Genomic DNA, 21,699 nt, shown 5'->3' on the forward strand with positions numbered 1-21,699 from the left:
TGACAAACCATCATGAGCTGACAACAAAGCATCTATCACATCCATTTTAGTGATATACAGTATCAAGCCCCTTTATATCAACCAAGATATCATCTATGACAATCATTTTAATGTAAGTAATGGTCTTTTTATTTATTTTAGCCCAATCCTTATCTGACAAAGCAACACGCATATGTTTTGCTAAAGCATCATCACAATCCTTTAGAAAGAGTATACCCTGCATACGATCTTTCCAAAGATCAAAACCATTGCCATCAAATTTACGCAACTCAAATAGATTCTTTGTGTCAGATGTAGATACACTGCCAGCCATCTTCAGCAATACACAACTGCAATAAAGGGTTGAATGCTTTCAGCCAATAGCAAGGTTGTTGAATTGTAACAGCAAGTACACACTCTTGTACTTCCAAGGTGTCCAAGAAGCAAATGTTTAGCTGCAATTTCAGTCTCAAGTACTGATTACAACATATACATTAATCAAATCCGATACATTTGCATTAAAGACAACTCCCACTTCAGCAATACATCACCATAATACCCAAATGCAATGATCCAAATGCTGTATTTACCACTGTTTCACTGCATAGTGAGTATTCAGCAATACATCTATCAAGAGAAGCTGCCCTTTTTCAACATTTAAACCATCCAAAGCTCAGAAGACTCCCACTCAGTAGTGAATCTGCTGCAAATTTCATTGTCCAGTCTCAAATCAACTCAAAATACATCACCAATGTCAAAAGCCCCAAAAATTTTGCAATGAATCTGCTCCAATTGCATCAAAAAAGAGATAGATGCCCAAGGGATTTAGGGTATGTATAAAAGCCAAAAAGTGAATAGAGAAGCTCATTCTTTGGTGTGTGGCAAAAGTGAACTCATCTTCTTCTCTTCCTCTCTTCTCTTTGCTTGCTTGTGTGTGCTTAAGAGGGAGTGAGAGACTGAGGGAGTGAGTATGTGAGGGTGAGGGATCTTGGAGGTGAAGCTCTCTATCTTCTCCTCTCTTCTTATTCTCTTCTCTTCTCTTCTCTGGTCTCGTGCGCAGCTATGGAGGATGGAGAGGTGGAGGCTTGAGGATAATTGAGCTTGCATCACGAATCGTGGAGCTACCGATGTGCTTGAGGGAGGAGGCAACTCAATATCAAGGTAAGCTCAGTACATGCCGGTAGGATTGGAGGCATGTTGGCTAGGTGAGAGATAGCCATAGGTGCTCACTTGAAACGCTTAAAGGGATAAGCGGTCCGTGAATCTTGGCGGTGAGCTCCCTCTACATTTTGGTTCCATTGCCCGGACAAACGAATTCAAGCTTCACCGCTTGCGTGCCTCAACTCGAGCATCGATGTAAGGGTTCATCCTTGAATCGAAGCTTGAGATAGATAGGAGGTTTTGGGTTTTTAATCCTTGCAACAAGTAAGTATTTTGGGTTTTTCATGATTAGGCAAGTAGAAGAAATCATTTCAGTACTTTACTTTTTATTTTTGTTGCATTTAGAGATAGATAGGATCTAGAAATCGAGAGGAAGCTTTAGGGTTGCTACTATAAAAAAGACCCAAACAAGGCACAAATCAGGAAAAACGGGAAAAAAAAGAGTGCTTGAATGGCTTTATGTTGCTAAGAGAGTGATTGGAAAGGTCAAGCCTTAGTCAGGGAAGGGTTTAAAACCCAAGAGGCCAAAGGAGAGCTCATTTGCAACTATGGCATTGTGTGAGAGAGAGAGAGAGAGAGAGAGAGAGAGACCCACTTCCCGTGTTGGATCAATCACTTCACCGAGGAGTCTTTTGTACAGTGCAAGTATGTACAACTCTTCCCCCTCTATCCATAGCTTTGATCTGAAGGTGTATGCTATATGTCGTGACCTAAATCGTACGATTTAATCGATTCGTCGTCGTGTCTGCCAAAACCACGCCGCATTCAGCCCGCCTGAGTGACGGTAATTCTGGGCCGAACCCCAAAATCGGTCCTCCACCCTCTTGTATTTGGCCATTCGCCCCATCACCATTTGGACCCTTACGACTCGGCCCAAACAAATCAACCATTCGGACAACTTACATTTGGCCCACCTCACTCGGTCCTAAGTCGTTCGGCCCAAATCCATTCGAACGAACCACTCGGCCCAGTAGATTCAGCCAACTACTATTCGGCCATTATGCCCGAGAACCATGTTCGGACTTGCCCAATTTGGCATTCGGACCAGATGCATTCGGTGAAACCAGCCTTCCTTCACGGATAGGGTGGTTTAACCTGATTAAGCGCTTAATTACAGCAATTAGCAAATGAACATAAACTGAAATGCTCACTTTATCTTCATAAACTTGGACAGTGGACACCCTATTGGCCCAAAAACTGGCACCCCTTTCAGTATTTCTTTAATTTCAATTGCTAATGGATAAATTACAAGCCGAGATTTCACAATCTCCTTGGCTGATTCAAAAGCCCCTTGCTGTTCCAATAATCAACAAAGCATTCGGGCCAATTGCCCCTTGATTTTCACCCAAGACTGGCTCTAATGAAACCCCAATTGGTCAAATGCTGCCCCAAATTCACAATAGATGGGTTGGCATCTGAAATCCTCACAATTCCACGAATTTCCGGTGCTGATTTCAGTGTACAATGCCTTTGACTGATGGCACGGGTCCCAAGGCGGCTGCTATACCCTAATTACTGCTGTAATTTAGGGTTTACAGCAGTAAACTCTCTGCTGTCCACCAAATTTGGCTGTACTCTGCTACCCATGGCTGAAAATTGCTGAGAATACTTGAGCATAGACTAGAGGAGATGAGAGAATGCTATAGAAAGAGAGAAAATCAGCTGAAATGTATCTTCTGATTCGTAGCTCTAATGACAAATCTAATGGCACCAACAGCTTCAAAAGGGGAGTAAAACACCAGCTCAGCTAGCGAGCCCTCCTCTCCTACCGCCGCCTCTCTTGAGGCGGAAGAGAAAACCTGCTGCCCCCTGTTCTGTCGCGGCGTGTGATCAGCCGTCGTCGCCTCTCAGAGCCAAATCTGATCACCTCCTCTCCCTCCACCAAGCTCCGAATGGCTGCCATTCATCTTTCACCACCCTCCAATAGCCTTCTCCCTAGTTGCATGGGAAAGTTGCATTTTCAATCATTAAATTAATATTTCAGAATTAATTAATTCTGAAAATTAATTTCAGCCCTTTTGACCTTGCCCAAAATTAAACATGCCCATCTGGAATGAAATTGGCTAGGCCATTTGCAACTTGGAGCGGTTCCCAACCTCTGTTGACCCTTAGACTACATTAATTAATTAATTAATGCTAGTCCCTAGTGTCACCACTAACACTTAATGGCCAAACAATTGTCCTAGGGTCCAACCTGGCACCAACTGACCACCAAAACCCAATTCGCATAACTTAACACAACTTTTGCGTTTAAAACCTACTGCATCCTCGGGGTCCTTGGCCCATTCCCATAAAATAACTGCCATGTACATCACATGTGCTAAACAACCTTGCACATTTGATTAGTAACTTAATGAAATGTTACTAGCAAGATTAAGGCATCTCAAAATTTCACCTCCCCGTGACATTCGGCCCTCGGCCATTCAAACAGGCCAAATCAGACATTCAACCCCTGCAATTCAAACTTGCTGGGCCAAATTTGGATTTTTTCAAATTCTTAACTTGTAAACCCTCACTGATCTAGACCACTGTCGTACAAACCCCCGAAGCCCATACAGATGCTTAAAACACCTTTCTCACACAAGAAACAGAAAAATCAACGAAACAAGGACTTAGAAGCGACTCTAGCTGACCACCTAGCAATCCAAGCCCCTAGTAGGACCAGACTGAGTCATAGATCCCCATATACATCTTAATCGACCTAAGTGACGCAGCACAGACCCTAGGACCAATGAGAACGACCAAAAACGGAACTTACAGTCTATCAGGCCAAATCCGTAAACAAGAGTGCGAGAGCCGCATAGACACTTTACCTTCGCACTCGATCTATTTTCCAGCACTTGAAGTACACCTAAGAAAAGTTGAAAGCCAGATTGCACATAGTGAACGGAAGAGAGTACACACACACACACACACACAAAGTGAGAGTAAATTGAGGATTCTTTGTAATTAACAAGGAATGCACTCAAACATAACCATCGAACGAACCCACCACAAGGAGAAGACCCTAAGACATCGTCAAGTAATCGAAACCCCAAGCGTAGAACCAAGCGTAAGAGCCAACAAAGAAGCCAGACGCAACAAGGACAGACACCATTGGAGGAGTGAATCTACCCAATCTAATCAATCTCATCGACAACCTGATGGAGAGAGAGACCGCTGATATGGCAGAGACAAGTACTAACTACAGATGAAATGAAGAACTCGACCTGGGAGATTTCCCAGAGGTGATCTAGAAAATGATAAATAAATACGACACTCAAACCCAGTTGGACCATCAAACTAGGCTAGCTGAAGATATTATGGTGGATCTCAAGGAGGAAAGAAAGCTAGCACGCAAAGCCTTGCAAGGCATAGTTGCATACAATCAAGAATAGCAAACTAGAAGCTTACGGCAAAGCATAGAAATGTGAGAGATCCAACGAGTGTTAGCTATGGAAGGCAGAAATGGGACAGGACCAAACGCACACAGAGAGAGAGAGAGAGAGAGAGAGCCCTAGAAGAGAATCTCACACTGAGCGAACATCTGACGAAGCAAATACTAGATAACACGACAACAGAGCAGAGTGCAATAGCTCTAGTGACTTCATTGTTTGCAGGATAAGGAGTTACCCAAGGCTCCAAGAGCCAATCTAAAATTCATGTAGTGGCGAAGTAGCTAGATAAATACCAACCAAACAACAATCCCTACAACTTTGTAAAGCAATTCGAGCATGTCTGTGAAGCCAACAGCCTCACTGATCTCGCTCAGCGATCACAAGCTTTCAGCCTATGCTTAGGCGATAAGGGAAGGACTTAGTACACAAGTCTAGATGCGGCAAAGCGCAATAACTTCAATAATCTCAAGAATCTCTTCATTAAGAGATTCTCGGAGGCTAGGTACTTAGATTACCTGATCGTACGACTCATGAACGTGAAACAAAGATAAAGGAAGATATCAAGGATTATGTGATCCATGTGAGAAGTCACTTTATGAGAATCCCGACGAAGAAACAACCCATAGAGAGAGTGGTGTCCACAATCTTCATCAATGTGATACAGAGTGATAAAGTCAACAAAGCCTTGGCAGGCAACTCAAGATTGCAGCGAGACGCACTAACTAGGGCCTTTTAAGAGGCCATCAGAGTGGATGACCAGCTCAAGAAGAGAAACTCCAAGAGCTCAAGCCGAGAAGAGACTAATCCTAGAAACTTCCAGAGAGCTTCAACGTCGAGTAAAAGATCAGGCCCAAGTACTCAAGACAAAGGAAAGGGTGCTGACCTAAGTCAAAGCTAGCGGAGATGAAGATGGAGCTAGCCAAACTACAAGAGATTATGAGACGACCAACACGCCCTCACGTTCAATGTGTGTATTGTGACGGAAACCACTTGCTGAGTGTCAAGTCCCTAGGTCTCGACCTTGCACAAATTGCAGTAGGTTCTGCCATGATGCCATGCATTGCACACTATCAAGTAGACTTCGTACTCGCAACCTTACAATCGGCCTTATCTAGCGAATAGACCGCCAAACTTCTACGGAATACCCAGATCACCTAGACCCTACGTAACCCATCCACCAAGCGACACTCCGATCCACTATGTGGAGGAGCTGAAAAACGAAGAACCTTGCGTGAACCCTTACATCTCGTATGACGAAGAGGGTAATCGAATCGGATCCTTGTGGATTACATACCAATACCAGTGATAGCATTAGATAGAGATAGAGGTAGAGTTTGAGGAGAGCAGACCCAAGAGCAGATCTCATGTTGGAGTCACCCAACACATATCACCTCGCACTGCCCAGAGAGGGAGCAGGCCAACCGCGACAAGGCAGATCTTAGATACGCGGAGTGTGAAATCACTCATCTCTTTGTCGATTGCCCTAGATGGAAATTATCCTCTAGTTCGGCTATCGTACCATCAGTCCCATTGGGGTTGTTTGGTGTCGAGACACTCCACGGGGAGGCAACGCCCACTCGGTTGCATGTCATGACCCGCGCACAGACAAAGCAGGCCGCCATATCATTGCCAAGGCCTAGCAACTTAGATGCAGCCTCAATGAAAAAAGAGTCGTAGATGTGACGGAAAAAGAAACGAAACGCAAAGGTCACGCTAAAAACGGAGAGTGCCACAATGCTGCCTACTAGAAAAAAGATAACAGATGCAAAGGCAGAACCGTGGCTCCAAAGACGGTTGAGAAGGAAAGTGTGAAGGTCGGAGGGAGTACTCCAACCCAATGCGCCAACTTGAAGCCATCGAAAAAGTGGAGTGGGTGAAAGAGACCCAAGAACACTTAAAAAGAGGGTGAGCCCATATTGGAAGATGAGATCGATGATCTCTCAAGTATAAGCACGTCAAACTCACCACCACGCCAAAATCGAGAGACACAACTGCACCACAAGCAATACCGCTTATACAGAGCTCAAACGCAACAGGCCAGCGACTTAGTAAAGGCCATTGGCCTGAAAATGCAAAATTTGGAGAAAAGCAAGCAATTAGCAACCTCCTCACCATATTAGTGACCACCCTTGTGACGCTAAGCCTAGAAGACCTGCTTAGGCAGCATCCGATGTTGTGGCAAGAGCTGAAACAGTGGATTAAAGGTTCAATGGAGCAAGCTGTCACTGACTTGTACAAACATGATGCAGAGATGTAAATACCGAGTCTAACGCTCCACTCAATGCCTAAATCCTTGCACGTCAATGCTTTCTGGGAAGGCACGGAAATGCATGTTGTCTTACCTGTCTTAGCTCTTGGAGATACCACAAGAAAAGAAATTGTAGACATGGGGGCAGAAGTTAGTGTGCTTAGCCATGCACTACTCCATGGGATAAACCGCCTGTTAAGAATGTTAGGTTTAATATCACGCTAGCTAACAGAATGAAGGTAAGGCCATTCAGAGTGTTAAAGAACTGGCCCTTGAAGATCCCATGAGTCCACTTCTCCGTTGACTTTATAGTCATAAAGAGGGTGGACTATGACATCCTGCTAGGCCGGCCGTCGATGCGCAATGCACGGGTCATAGAGGACTGGGGTAATGGTCTAATCTTCTTACGCAATAGAACAGAAGCTGTAACCGGCCTTCCTTCCGTGGAATTAAATTGGCTAGGCATATTCCATTCCGGAGTGTCTCTACGCCATCTTTGACCATCAGATTGGTGTTAGATACCATTAAACGTCACTTCTCTAGTGTCACCAACAACTAACACTTATGGCCAAATAAATGCCCTAAACCAACAACTGGCACCAGATACCACCAAGTACCTATGCAGCATAACTTATAGCAACTTTTGCCTTTGGCATCCCATGATTTCCTCGGGTCACGAGCTCGTAAATTTACTTTAACCCTAGTTGCACCTCACATGTGCAACATTTACTTAATCATATGACTAAAAATTAATCCACATATTAAGTGAGGTTTCAAAAATACATGTCCTCATGACAACGCTTTCCCTTGAAATCCTTGCAATCGTCCTTGATTGCACTGCCAAATGCATCAAAAGCAAAGTACTACACTGGAATTTTCATAGGGCATCATAGTCAACACAACATTCCACACTATTGTTCAATCATTCCATATGCCCAACATATGCTGAAAATTACCAACCAACATAACATAACATAAGACTCACAAAGAATCTCAAAAACATTGCCAGATTATCATGTGACATGTTCATTTCTCATGAGCTCAACTCATCTCGTAAAACCAAACCATAGCATAGCATAACCAAGCAGAAACCATGGCTAAAACATCAATGGCATCATAACATATGCTATTGTCCATGGAACTAGATGTAAACCATTGAAAACTGAGCATAATCTAATCTTAAACTGATCATTTGCTGGTCTGAAAACTGATCACAAACTGCTACAAATGTGACCCCAAACTGATCACAAACTCATTGCAAAAACTGACCAACAATCAATGCAAAAACTAATGCAAAACTAATCCAAAAAGTGACCATAAACAATTCTCAAGCTCATCAAAAACTGACTTGAAACTTATCAAAATTTTTATCTCAAAATTGAGGCAAAACTCATGCCAAATTGATCATAAACTGATGCAAAAGTATAGTTCCAGTGCCTGGGTGAAACTCATGCTCATGTGCATACATCTCACCAGGACTAGTACACTTAGTGATCTCATGGCAAACATACTATCAACGCAGTACCTTGGATGCATGTTGGTCCACTACATACGAGCATTGTCCATAATTGGAGTGGAAGTGCTACCTCCCCCTTGAGCATCACACAATACTCCGGACCCTTGCTCTGCTAAACCTGATGGAGCCCGAACTCAAGTTAGCTCTAACTGAAAAGCATCTGGCTAAAGCTGCAACAATAGAGGATGGTCTGTGAAGTCATCCCCTTCCATCCAATTAGCATCCATTGGTGAATAATTTTAAAATTTCGCCAGATATCTCCTGGACACTTTATCTTTGACATTTCTTTCCTTATGTGTCAAAATCTACACAGGTACCAAAATCTCATCCAACTCCTCAACCTCAAGCTGAATTTCAACAGACATATCCTCTGGCACATGACCATGAAAAGACCTCACCAAACTGACATGAAAGGCACTATGTATCCGCCAATGCGGAGGTAATTTCAGCCGATATGCCACATCATTGATCTTCTTCAACACCTGGAAGGGCCCATAGTATCTCATACTCAACTTTGGATACAATCTTTCTCTTCCTTTCATCTTTTTCAGCGTTGCCTTTTTAAAACGCAGCAATCCATAATCACCCTTTGCAAACTGCAAAGCACGTCTATGGCGATCAGCTTCCCTCTTTTGCTTTTCTTGCGATCTCTGAAGTGCATATTTTATCTTTGCATAGGCTACATCCAAGTTTTCCACATAACGATCAGCCTCAAATATCTTTTCTTTTGTCTGCAAAATAAGGGGTACTTTCTTACTACCCTCTATTCAGCTTGCTGTTTATTAGGACAGCTGCCTGCCATATGCCCTTCCTGTTCACAAATATAGCATTTATTTGCAGCCATCAACTCACGTAGGTCGTGCATCACTTTTCCCACTCTTTCTCTACAATCTGTTCCTCTTTCCAACCCTATTTTCAGATCTGCCCTGATTTTCAGCTTTATTTTCAGATTTACCCTTTTTCTCAGCCTTTGCCTCTTTGACATGTGGCTTGGCATCATCATCATGGAATCCTGCATCCTTTCCACACAGCAATGTGTCGGCTGTAGTAGCAATTTCTATACGCTGAGACATGTTGGAAACTGTGGACTTAATGCAAAATCCCGAATACCCTTTGGCAAATCACAAATACACTTCTCCACCTACTCATGGAGGGGTATTGTGCGATAAGAAGTAATTGGCAGCAATGCATCCCAAAACTTCTTATTATACTGATCCAAGTTCTTGCAGTTTTTGGAATTCAACTAATTCCAAGTTGTCATATTGTCTACTTCACAGGTACTTGTCAACCAATTTGAAGCAAACATTTGCTTGAATTGGACCCAAGTGGTAGGTGACTTCCCTTGAATAAGAAGTGTAGACCACCATTGCAATGCATTTCCCTTCAAAAATGTGGCTGCCTTCTATATCTTAGATGCCTCTGTGAAATGGCCTCCAGAATAGACTGCATCAAACTGCTGAATAAAAACAAGTGCTTTCAACCTACCTTGTGCACCACTGAAAGGCTCAAACTTCACGCTTTTGCCACCTTCATCATAGTCCTTCGACGGACCTATGGGAGTCAAGTTATCATAAATGGGCTGCTACAAAAAGGGTACATTGGCTGTATTTGCATAAAAACCAGCACTATCTGAAGCACCTACATGACCAGCACCAAATCCTTGTGCTCCAACAGTCCCTGGGGGTGCCGATACATATACATATGGCCTGCTTTGTGCCCCAAGCATCATGCCTATGCTGCCATACATGGAATTTGGCATTCCACTTGCATTACCCAGATACATTGGGTGTTGTGAGCCATGCATTGGCTGTTGGATACCATAGGGATTTGTGCCATACATTCCCGTATGCGGCGCATGTTCAATCATAGCATGAAAAATGATACCACCACTAAAGTATCCTCGTTGTCCCATGCTTGCATGTGCAAAATTACCTTGCTGCCCATGTTCCCATTGATTGGCACTACCAAGTTGGCCATGCATTTGCACTTGATGCCCCACGGATACCAATTGTTTGTGCTCATCAAGCATTTTGGACTCTTCTAAAGAAGGCTTAGGCAATTCCTTCACTTCTTGTGGCTGTCCCGAAGATGTAGAGGGTGTCTTCTTCTCTTTGCCTTTGCTGTCCTTCTTTGAGGCATTCAAGAATCGAGTAAAATGGGGATCCTTTGCCAATTCAGCAAAAAGATTTGCTATTGTATGCATTCGATTCTTGAAGCTATCATCAAATTCTTCAGCCCCTTGCTGGTCATCAGCCTCTTTATGCATTGAAGTACCAACATTTGGGTCATTTTCCACATTTTCAGCATGCTGTCCATACTGAGAACCATGCCCAACATCAATCATTGCATTTCCCCCTTCACCATGTGATTGACCAAGGAGTGATGCATCCTCTCCACTTGATCCCATATCACGATGTGAAGGCATGCTTGCTGTAATTCATTGCTGAGAACGATTTCGGCAATAATGTAATAGTCCCAAGTTGCAATCAAGTACCACCATGTGCCCACCAATTCAAAGGATTTGATAGTATCCCAGCAATGGAACCATGTAACCAGCCTTCCCAAATGGTTTTCCCAACATCATCTATAATTAAATATTAATTTTCAATCTTTAAATACTGAAAATTAATCTAATAATTATTTCGATGCCCTGAAAAATAATTTGACTGGCTAATATTTAAATTGGCTAGGCATCTTCCATTCTCGAGTGTCTCTGCGCCATCCTTGACCATCCGATTGGCGTTAGGTACGATTAAACACCCACTTCTCTAGTGTCACCACAACTAACACTTATGGCCAAATGAATGACCTAGGCCAACAACTGGCACCAGATACCACCAAGTACCTATGCCGCATAACTTATAAAAACTTTTGCCTTTGACATCCTATGATTTCCTCAGGTCCCGAGCTCGTAAATTTACTTTTACCCCAATTGCACTTTACATGTGCAACATTTACTTAATCATGTGATTAAAAATTAATCCACATGTTAAGTGTGGTTTCAAAAATACATGTCCTCATGATAGAAGCAGTGAGGGTAGAGATGGACACTTGGAAGACAACACCAATCGACCTAGATGCCATCTAAGCCATGTTGAAGAGTGACACTCAGATTTGAAAATCTTACGGCCTGTTGACTAAGTATATCCCTTGTCCAAATTTTGAGCGAGATTGGACGCACGTGCTAGCCACTATCAATCTGCCATTCTCAGACGATGAGAAGTACAAGCAGGCTGCTAAGAGAGTCGGTAAACCCAAAGACAAACCTTCAGTGTCATTCTGCATGATGGCTAAAAGCTCAAACGAACGCCCAAACCCTGTCAAATTCCATATCCCGAACAACAAGCGAGAACTCCTTGAGATCCTAGAGCATCTGACAAACAAGCTAGCACACAACCCTACCGCTAACCTTAAACATCTTCAAGATCTCTTCGACAAACCTAAGTGGCGATGGACCAAAGTGCACGACTTAAACTTGATGTACAATTGGGCCTTAGTCAACAACGAAAAGGAGGAGCTGTATCAAGACTTAGGAGATGTCGAGCAGTCGGATAAAGATAGCTCTAATGATGAATATGAGGACTGTTGTTTCTTAAGTGATCAAAGCGAAGGAGCGATGGACACCAAAGAATACGACACTAAGGGACGAGTGATAGAATAGATACGAGCAGACTCCAAACCAAGTAAGAAGAATGTTTTTAGGATCGAGAAAGAAGTCATGCATATGGATTGCGACCACACATGGTTGGAGCACATAGGAGCAATAGATTACAAGCAAGCAAGCCTAGTCCAACCAAGTGCCCCACCATTGTTCAAGACAGATTCACCCTTTGAGCTACGACCTCCAAGAGAGACTCCTTCTTCTAATGAAGACGGAGAGTCCGATTCTGAGTCGGAAGTAAGCTTAGATAGTGATCCCGAAATACCTCAACCTCCTAAGACTAGATGCACCAAACGGAATCTACCCATTCACCTAAGCTGCCGGAGACTGAAGTAGGAAACAAGGAAGCAGCCCAAGAAACCACAGGCTGATGAGCAAAGAAAGCCATGAGACCTACCAAAGTGATTCACGAAGTTCAAAAAAGGCGATAGGGTAGTGATCTTGCTAGGAGCCAAACGCCAAGAACAAGCCAGCAAACCAATAGAAGGATCCGCCAAGGTCAAAGAGGTCAATTTCGCTAAGGAAGGGGAGACATCCCAACCTCTCTTTATAGCCGATGACTTGACTGAGGAAAAGGAAGCAAGTCTCATTGCTCTCTTGCGAGAGTATATAGACGTGTTTGCTTAGTCCCTTGATGAGCTAAAAGGGGTAGATCCGAGTGTAATGACTCACAACATACCCATAACACCCGATGCAATACCGGTCAAGTAGCGAAAGCATCCAATGAATCCCGAGCGCGCTCACGCAATGAAAGAGGAAATTGATAAGCTCTTGAGAGCAGGATTCATTTACAAGATTAAGCACACGAACTGGCTCTCGCCCATGGTGATCATGCTGAAAAAGAACAGAAAGATCAGAGTGTGTGTCAACTACAAGAAGGTAAACACTGTTACGAAGAGAGACAATTATCCATTGCCATATACTAATCCAGAGAGTGGCTGGTAAAGAAGCCTACAGCTTCCTGGACGGCTTCCCGAGATACAAACAGGTACAAGTGCATCCTGACAATAGGCATAAGACTACATTCGCCACTGAGTGGGGTATCTTCGCCTACATAGTCATGCCCTTTGGATTGACTAATGCACCAGCTACCTTCCAAAAGCTCATGGGTGCCATCTTCAAGGACATGCTTAGGAAGAAGTTAGAGGTTTTCGTAGATGATTTGAGGTGTGTTCACTCTACATGGAAGAAACACTTAGATAAGCTCGAAGCGGTCTTTGAACGATCTCGGTTATATTGCCTCTCGCTGAACCCCTTGAAGTGCGAGTTCTGAATAAGGCACGGATGTATCGTAGGGCACGTGGTGTCGCAGAACGGCATTGCCACGAACTTCTCCAAAGTCAAGGTTATTGTCGATCTTCCACCACCATCTGATTACAAGGGAGTTCAATGCTTCCTAAGCCACACGAGATACTAGCGACGCTTTGTGTTGAACTATGCATTAATTGCTAGACCTCTATACAAGTTGTTGATTATATTATAGAGGACCGAGGAATGCCAATGCACGTATGAGAAATTGAAAAAGGCTCTAACCCCTACACCAATTCTACATGCCCCAGACTGAACAATCACCTTCTATGTTCACATTGACGCTTCGAAATTCATTGTGGGAGCTGTGTTGTGCCAACCTGGTAAACACAACCTAGACTATCCAATGAGCTTTGCTAGTAGACAACTCACGGATACAAAAATGAATTACTCAACAACGGAGAGACAGGGCTTAGCCATGGTATTTGCTGTAAAGAAATTTCGGCATTATCTTTTCGCCACGCCTTTTACCCATAGAAACAGGGAACGGCCGTTCCGGCCTAGAGAAACAGCCTAACACGTTTCAAACCCTCCAAGGAGGTGAAATGGCCAGGGAACGTTCCCTGCCGTTCCCTGCCGTTCCCTGTTTGGAACGGCTATTCCAGGCCTGTTGACTGAAAATTGACATTTTTTCCCACTTTTTTTTTTGCTTAGGTCACAGTCTTTCTACAACATATTCACCCATCTCCATTGCCCAATGTGCACACACTAATCTCTCTCTCTCTCTCTCTCTCTCTCTCTCGGGTTGAAGATTCAAAGTGTCAAGACAACCCACAAGCTAATTAGGAATCCATGCAAAGTTCAAATTTGATGCATTATGAATTCTTGCAAATCAGAATCAAATTTCAGCCGACCCTCAATTCCAAGGTATTCATCCATTTATATTGTCTAATTTCAAGGGAAATTGGGATAATTGGAGCAATTTAAGGCAATTTGGAGCTATGGGGGTAATCGAGTCAATTTTGGGACATTTGGGTCAATTTCATGCATTGACGGGTATTAGGGCAATTAGAGGGACATTCTTTGGGGCAATTTGGATCATGCAGGGCATATTTGTGGCACTTATGACATGTGCCGTTCCCCCCGTTCCCGTTCCCGGACCTTGGACGTTCCCCCCGTTCCAGGGGGTCCCGTTCCCGTTCCCATTCCCCGTTCCAGGTAACTATGCTTTTACCTTCTTTGTTGACCATCAGGCATTGCTTTATCCTGTTAAAAAACCTTGTGCTACGGGACGCATTGCTCGATGGTTACTTCTACTTTCAAAATTTGACTTCTCCGTGGTGCTACGCAAGGGGAAGCAACATTACATGGCTGACCATATGTCTCGCATACCCACAAGAGGAGCCACTAGTGGATAAGGCATCCTGGATGGATCACCAGATGCGCATTTGTTTCACCTGTCTAGCAAGAGAGATTTATTTAGAGCTGATTTGATGCCATATTGGACAGACGACATAGTCCAAGTGCTTGCGCACGAACTCCCTGAAAACGACATATCAAGAAGGCCCGACTTAGGCGACTCATCCTTAAAATCCAACCCTATAAATTGATAGCACGCCAACTTTATAGACTAGAGCAAGATGGTTTGTTGGGTAGATGTGTCTGCAACCATGAAATGCACGACGTACTAGCAGAGGCACACGGCGAGATTGCAGGAGGACACTTCAACGAAGATACGACAGCCAACAAGGTGCTACAGTCTCAATTGTGGTAGCCTACTCTCTTCCGAGATGCAGCACAATTCGTAAAACACTGTGGCGAGTGCCAACGGACCAAGGTCTCGATTCGCAAGGATCAAATGGACCTAGCCCCTATCATTGCAAGACAACCTTTCAAGAAGTGGAGAATTGATTTCATTGGGCCAATTAGTCCTGCGGCACAGTATTCACAAGCCAAATACATCATCATTGCCACGGATTATCTCACGGAGTGGACTCAAGCACGAGTAACTTGGAAGAATGACGCTAGGACCACTATCAAGTTCTTATGAAAGCAGATAATCTCACAATTCGGCTGCCCCATCGAACTAGTTAGTGATTGAGGCACGCACTTCATTAATGAAGTGATCGCTTACTATCCTCAAGCGAATGGCCAGGTTGAGTCTACTAATAAAATCTTAATGAACGTCCTAACCAAAGTAGTCTCTGCTTCGCGCAGTGACTGGGATAACAAATTCATGGTAGCCTTGTGAGTCTACCGCGCAACCTATAAAACGGTTGTACAATAGACTCCCTTTAGGTTGACCTATGGGACTGAAGCAACTCTACCCGTAGAGTTCTTCGTTCCTAGCCTGAGAATCGCTCTTCACAAGAAATGGGATGAAAAGGAAGGATGGATAGAGCGCCTAATTAAGCTAGAATGCCTATCCGAAACTCGACTTCTAGCCACCCACACACTGATATGTGAGAAAGCAAGACGCAAAAGCTAGTTTAACAAGCATGTCAAGAAACAAGATTTCGAACAGGGAGACTTAGTACTCTTGTCATCAGTCAAGGGTTATAAACAGAAGATGAAGTTTAGAGGGCTAGAGCCTTTCAGAGTCCGTGCCATCAACAGAACCTATAATGTGAAACTCAAAACCCTAGAGGGAGAGGACATAGGCTTCTTCAATGGCAATTGCATCAAGAAGTACTACCCTCCCATGCACCCATTACATGAGCCTCCAATGCTAGAGTCCCATGTCAACATACGAGTAGCCACAATTACGGAGATTGAAGATGAGGATGAGAAAGCAGTAGAACCAGCTTACCTAAGCATAACGGTCACTGCCAAGCACACGTCCACCCTCAATGCACTGATTGATAAGGAAGCTAACTTTAATATCCTAACTCATGATCATTGGACCCAAATTGGCAAACCGCAGTTACAATCCACTAACGCCAAACTTAGCCCATTTAGGGACCGATCATATGCACTTTTGGGAAAGTGCAAAGTAGCAATCTCTATGGAGTCTCAGAGTATACCAATGATCTTCTATGTGTTGCCAAACACTAAAGATTCAAGTATGAAATCGCTATTAGGACGCACACTTAAAAAGCAAGCTCATTGCAATGTTAACAACGAGTCCTAGCGTATTCACCTCGCCATAGGCAACATACGTATAGTCACCGCTTTCAGCAAGGGCTGCGCCACTCCTTCAAAGTCTACAAAGCCACCGATAGAGAAACCCATCGTTAAGTCTAAGGAGGGGAGTCGTGACCTGTCACAACTCGCCAAACCTCAAGACAGGCAAATCACTGAAGTCAAAGCTGAGGCCTATGAACCAAAGCTTCAATGGATGGCTAAGCATCAAGGCCCGCCACCTAAGAGACTCCCACAGCCCCGCAAGGCTAAGAACCCGCACTCGAAATGAAACTAGCCTATCTTCTCGGATAGTGTGGTTTAACCTCATTAAGCACTTAATTACAGCAATCAGCAAATGAACATAAACTGAAATGCTCACTTTACCTTCATAAACTTGGACAGTGGACACCCTGTTGGCCCCAAAACTGGCGCCCCTTTCGGTATTTCTTTAATTTCAATTGCATTACAAGCCGAGATTTCACGATCCCCTTGGCTGATTCAAAAGCCCCTTGCTATTCCAATAATCAGCAAAGCATTCGGGCGAATTGCCCCTTGATTTTCACCCAAGACTTGCTCTAATGGAACCCCAACTGGTCAAATGCTGCCCCAAATTCACAATAGATGGACTGGCATCTGAAATCCTCACAATTCCACGAATTTCCGCTACTGATTTCAGTGTACAATGCCTTTGACTAATGGCAGGGTCCCAAGGTGGCTGCTAAACCCTAATTACTACTATAATTTAGGGTTTACAGCAGTAAACTCTTTGTTGTCCACCAAATTTGGCTGTACTCTACTACCAATGGCTGAGAATTACTGAGAATACTTGAGCATAGACTAGAGGAGATGCGAGAATACTGTAGAGAGAGAGGAAGGGGGATAAAACACCAGCTCCGCTGATGAGCCCTCCTCTTCTACTGCCGCCTCTCTTGAGGCGGAAGAGAAAACCTGCTTCCCCCTATCCTGTCACGGTGCGTGATCAGTCGTCGTCACCTCTCAGAGCCAAATCTGATCACCTCCTCTCCCTCCACCAAGCTCAAAATGGCTGCAATTCAACTTCCACCGCCCTTTAACAGCCTTCTCCCTAGTTGCATGGAAAAGTTTTGCCAAGTGGCAGCCTTCCTAATGCATTTTCAGCCATTAAATTAGTTTTTCAGAATTAATTAATTTTGAAAATTAATTTCAGCCCTTTTGGCACTGCCCAAAATTAAACATGCCCATCTATAATGAAATTGGCTAGGCCATTTATAACTTGGAGTGGTTCCCAACTTCTGTTGACCCTTAGACTAGTGTTAATTAATTAATTAATGCTAGTCCCTAGTGTCACCACTAATACTTAATGGCCAAACAATTGTCCTAAGGTCCAACCTGGCACCAACTGACCACCAAAACCCAATTGGCATAACTTAACACAACTTTTGTCTTTAACACCCACTGCATCCTTGGGGTCCTTGGCCTGTTCCCATGAAATAACTGCCATGTGCATCACATGTGCTAAACAACCTTGCACATATGATTAATAACTTAATCAAATGTTACTAGCAAGATTAGAGCATCTCAAAATTTCACAACCATGTGACAGACCTACTCAAATGTTACTAGCAAGATTAAAGCATCTCAAAATTTCACGTCCCGTGACACGAAACCTAGAAGGCCGAGACGAAACTACTAACATCAACGAACGGTCAATCTACGATGGATCTCCAAGACCTTATTGCAAGCTCAAGGCTATTACGAGGGTAATACATGGATATGGGTACCTAAAGCCAAGATGTCTAAGGGCACTACTCAAACATCGCCCTCAAGCTTTGACCACCCAAAGCATCAAGACAAATCAAGCACACATGCCACAAGCGACTCAAGCTGCGAAACCCATGGAACCTCAAAAGCCTAGGCTAGCAAATCCTGAACCGAGCTATCAACAAAAACTGCAGCCCGCTACTCACAAGCTACCTCAACCTAATCCCACTTGTACCCTTAAGGCCTCATAAGCATCTAGTAGCGTAACACCTGCAGCTCCAACCAAGCCCGTCGAACAAGTGGCCAAGCCACAACCTCAGGAGCAACCCAAGTTGCAACAATCACCTTCTCAACTATCTAGTTCGCAATCAAACCCCCACCACTGATCGGCCTTAGATGAAAATGCATCAGTTTTCGTTTCCCCGTGATGTTGCTTTTAGAGCCACATCTAGGTTACATTTAGTGCATTTAGATGTATGTGGGCCTATGCAAACAAAGTCATTGGGAGAATGCTACTATTTTGTGACTTTTATTGATGACCTTACTCGATTCTGCTCAGTCTATTCTTTGGTGAAGAAGTCAGAAGTATATGATGCATTCTTGGCTTTTGTAGCACTTGTTGAGAATCAATTTGGCTGTAAAATTAAAACTCTTTGTTTTGACCGAGGGAGAGAATATATATCCCCTATGCTAAATTCTTTTTTGAAGTAGAAGGGCATTGTTCATCATTTCACTATTGCTTATACTCCACAGCAGAACGGAGTTGCAGAGAGAAAGAATCAATTACTGATGGAGATGGCCAGATGTATGCTGAAAGCAAAGAGTTTGCCACATAGTTTTTGGATGAAAGCCGTTATGTGTGCTTGTCATGTTTTGAACAAATGCCCCACCAAAGCATTTAAGAAAATTACACCTTGAGGCTTGGAACAGCCGGAAACCTTCAGTTGGGCACTTCCGTACCTTTGGGTGTCTTGCATATACACACATTCCCCAGGTACTCAGAAAAAAGTTGGATGACAAGGCTATCAAATGCATTTTTGTGGGATATACTAGTGAGAGCAAAGGCTACAGAGTCTATGATCTAGTCTCTAAAAAGGTGTTTGTCAGTAGAGATGTACTCTTTGATGAAAAATCAGAATTATCCCTTGCTGGTTTAGACACATATCAAGCTGCCCGTGATGTATTTGAAGGGCTACTGCCCATTTCATTTGGTGATTCAGTTGGAGTTTCAGCAAGTGAACTCAATGTTCAGCCAACTGCTCCTTTGGAAAATGCAGAAAATCAGCCATTGGCTGATCTGAATATTCAGCAAAGTGCTGAAACTGAAATTCAGCAACAGCTTGTGCACAGTCAAGAGGCAAGACAAATGCCTAGATGGTATTTACAGACTATGATAGATAGTCATTTGGATGCACCCATGGCTGGTCGTACTAGAAGGCAAGCTCGTGTGCACATACCATGGAGTTTGTTATGGCAGCAAGTACAGTTGATGATGAAAAGCTTGAATGTTTTGAGGATACGCAACAAAGTGTGCATTGGATGGCAGCAATGCAAGCTGAATTTGATTCTATCATTAAGAATCAAGCATGGGATTAAGTGTCTTTGCCCTTTGGGAAGAAATATCATGTTCGAGTATGAACACTCCCTACAACCCTAAGGTCTAAGGGTTGTACTTTGTACTTTCAACTTACACTCTTTCAGTCTATTGCATTGGGTGTCATGCTTCACTCTCCACACTGTATACTGCACTCTCAACTGAGCTTCGATCCTCTCACTCTCTCACAGAAGTGCCTAGCTATGAGTGCCAACCCACATGGAGAAGGCGCATCCGTGAGATTATGGACACTTGGATGGCTTTTTGTAACATCTTGCCCTTCGAGCGGAACAACACAACGTTCATGTCGTACCCTCGAAGAGTAGGAGTGGATTTTGACCCCAATGTCCATGGCCGATACAACTTCCCTATAATCTACAGTGCGAATTGTACTAAACCTCAAGAGGCCCTTGTCTTCGCATCCGAAGATTTGTATGACTCTATAGTCCCCTTTATAGATGAATTCTCCTCTTGCCCCGACCCTGCTTTCATCACTACATGTAATTACCTTAGACTACTTAGAATACTACTTAGGCAAGATCCCACTCCACAAGAACGCAGCCTTCCAACCCTCTATTTTAATCCCAATGCCATAGACAGCTGCGCCATGACTTGATTGATGATGTGAGCTGCTCTTCTCTCTTCATTTTGCTTTTCCCTCCTTGAAGATAAAAGGATAGCTACTTTACGCATTGCAATCATCCATTTCTTTCTACTACCACTCTGCAAATCCGCCTGAACCTCAAACGGTACTTGCAAAGTCAGCAATTCTTAAATAAATCTCTTAGACCCCCATGTCCACCCCACTCGAATGATGAAGACTAGCTCTCATCATGACTATGTAATTTCAAAAAAAAAAAAAAGAACAAAGAGGAAAGAGAAAAGAGAAGCATCTCACAAGCAAAGCAATTAGACCACCTCACTTCACATAGGCCACAAGCACTACATCTAGGGGTTCTCACGTTAGGTGCTTCAGTCGGCCAACTCCATCCCTAACCCCCTAGCCCTTTTGATTCCCCACTATACACGCTTAAGGTACATCAAGGGCAGGACATACCTAGGGAGGTCACACTCGCCTATGGTTATAGACCTGCCTCCCTAAGCCGCACCCACCGCACCTCCCTTATGCACGAACTGGGTCCTCAAGTGTGGGACACCACCCAGGCTTGCCTGCGGTAAAACCCAGCTCCCAGTTCCACTCGCACGACCACAATGCACCACACGGTAAGGTAGACACACCCCCTAGGTAGCGCACTTCTTCTCTTTCAGGTAATGACAAATGCTGCAAACCACCAACACCGAAGGCCCCGCCATCCACGCAACATATCCTCGGCCTCCAACAACACAATCATTTGCCAAGCTTCTCACCCAGTACCCACCCACACAAGGCCCATTATCACCTCGACAACCACCCCTCCAAGCACCAAGCCCTCTACATCAGGGAATAAGCTGCAGCAACAGGATGTTTTTGCAACAAGGAACATCAAGGTGACATGACCATGGCTTATGAATATGTGGTATCCTACCTACATGATGGCAGATGCATGGCACACTCTGATGCAGTCTCTTTGGCCCATGCACACAGTTAGACATAGTTCTAAGGGTGCCACATCTAGACATCTACTTTCCTTTCTTGGCCTTAGAAGTGAAGTGACCATGGCTTATAAGTATGTGGTATCCTACCTACATGACGGCAGATGCATGGCACACTCTGATGCAGTCTCTTTGGTCCATGCACACTGTTAGACGTAGTTCTAAGGCTGCCACATCTAGACATCTACTTTCCTTTCTTGGAAAAGTTAGAAGTAATGATTTTTGGTCTATGGGACATGCAGATTTCCAACCTCATAATCTCCTCAATCTATGTGGAGAAAAGCCATGGGCATGCTTCATAACGTTGTGCATGCCACTATCTAAGAGCCACACAAATTTCTGCGAGTAAAAGCATCATCAACCAACTAAAGAAAGTATCTATAGAAAAGTAAATATATAAAAAATACAATGAGATGCTTTTACAGGAACAGCATAGAAGAGCCAACTTTGATATAACAA

General features: G+C 43.8%; 1 protein-coding gene across 3 annotated transcripts in view; it reads right to left on the reverse strand.

Annotated features, from left to right (window-relative positions):
• LOC148014461 (Tetratricopeptide repeat (TPR)-like superfamily protein) overlaps positions 1-21,699 on the reverse strand; it is a 139,018-nt gene that overhangs the window by 38,556 nt on the left and 78,763 nt on the right. The window lies entirely within an intron of this gene.

The sequence above is a fragment of the Lygodium microphyllum genome, chromosome 25 (assembly GCF_053477565.2).
Source record: "Lygodium microphyllum isolate KBCC chromosome 25, Lygodium_microphyllum_v1.1.10, whole genome shotgun sequence".
In the NCBI taxonomy this organism is placed as follows: domain Eukaryota; kingdom Viridiplantae; phylum Streptophyta; class Polypodiopsida; order Schizaeales; family Lygodiaceae; genus Lygodium; species Lygodium microphyllum.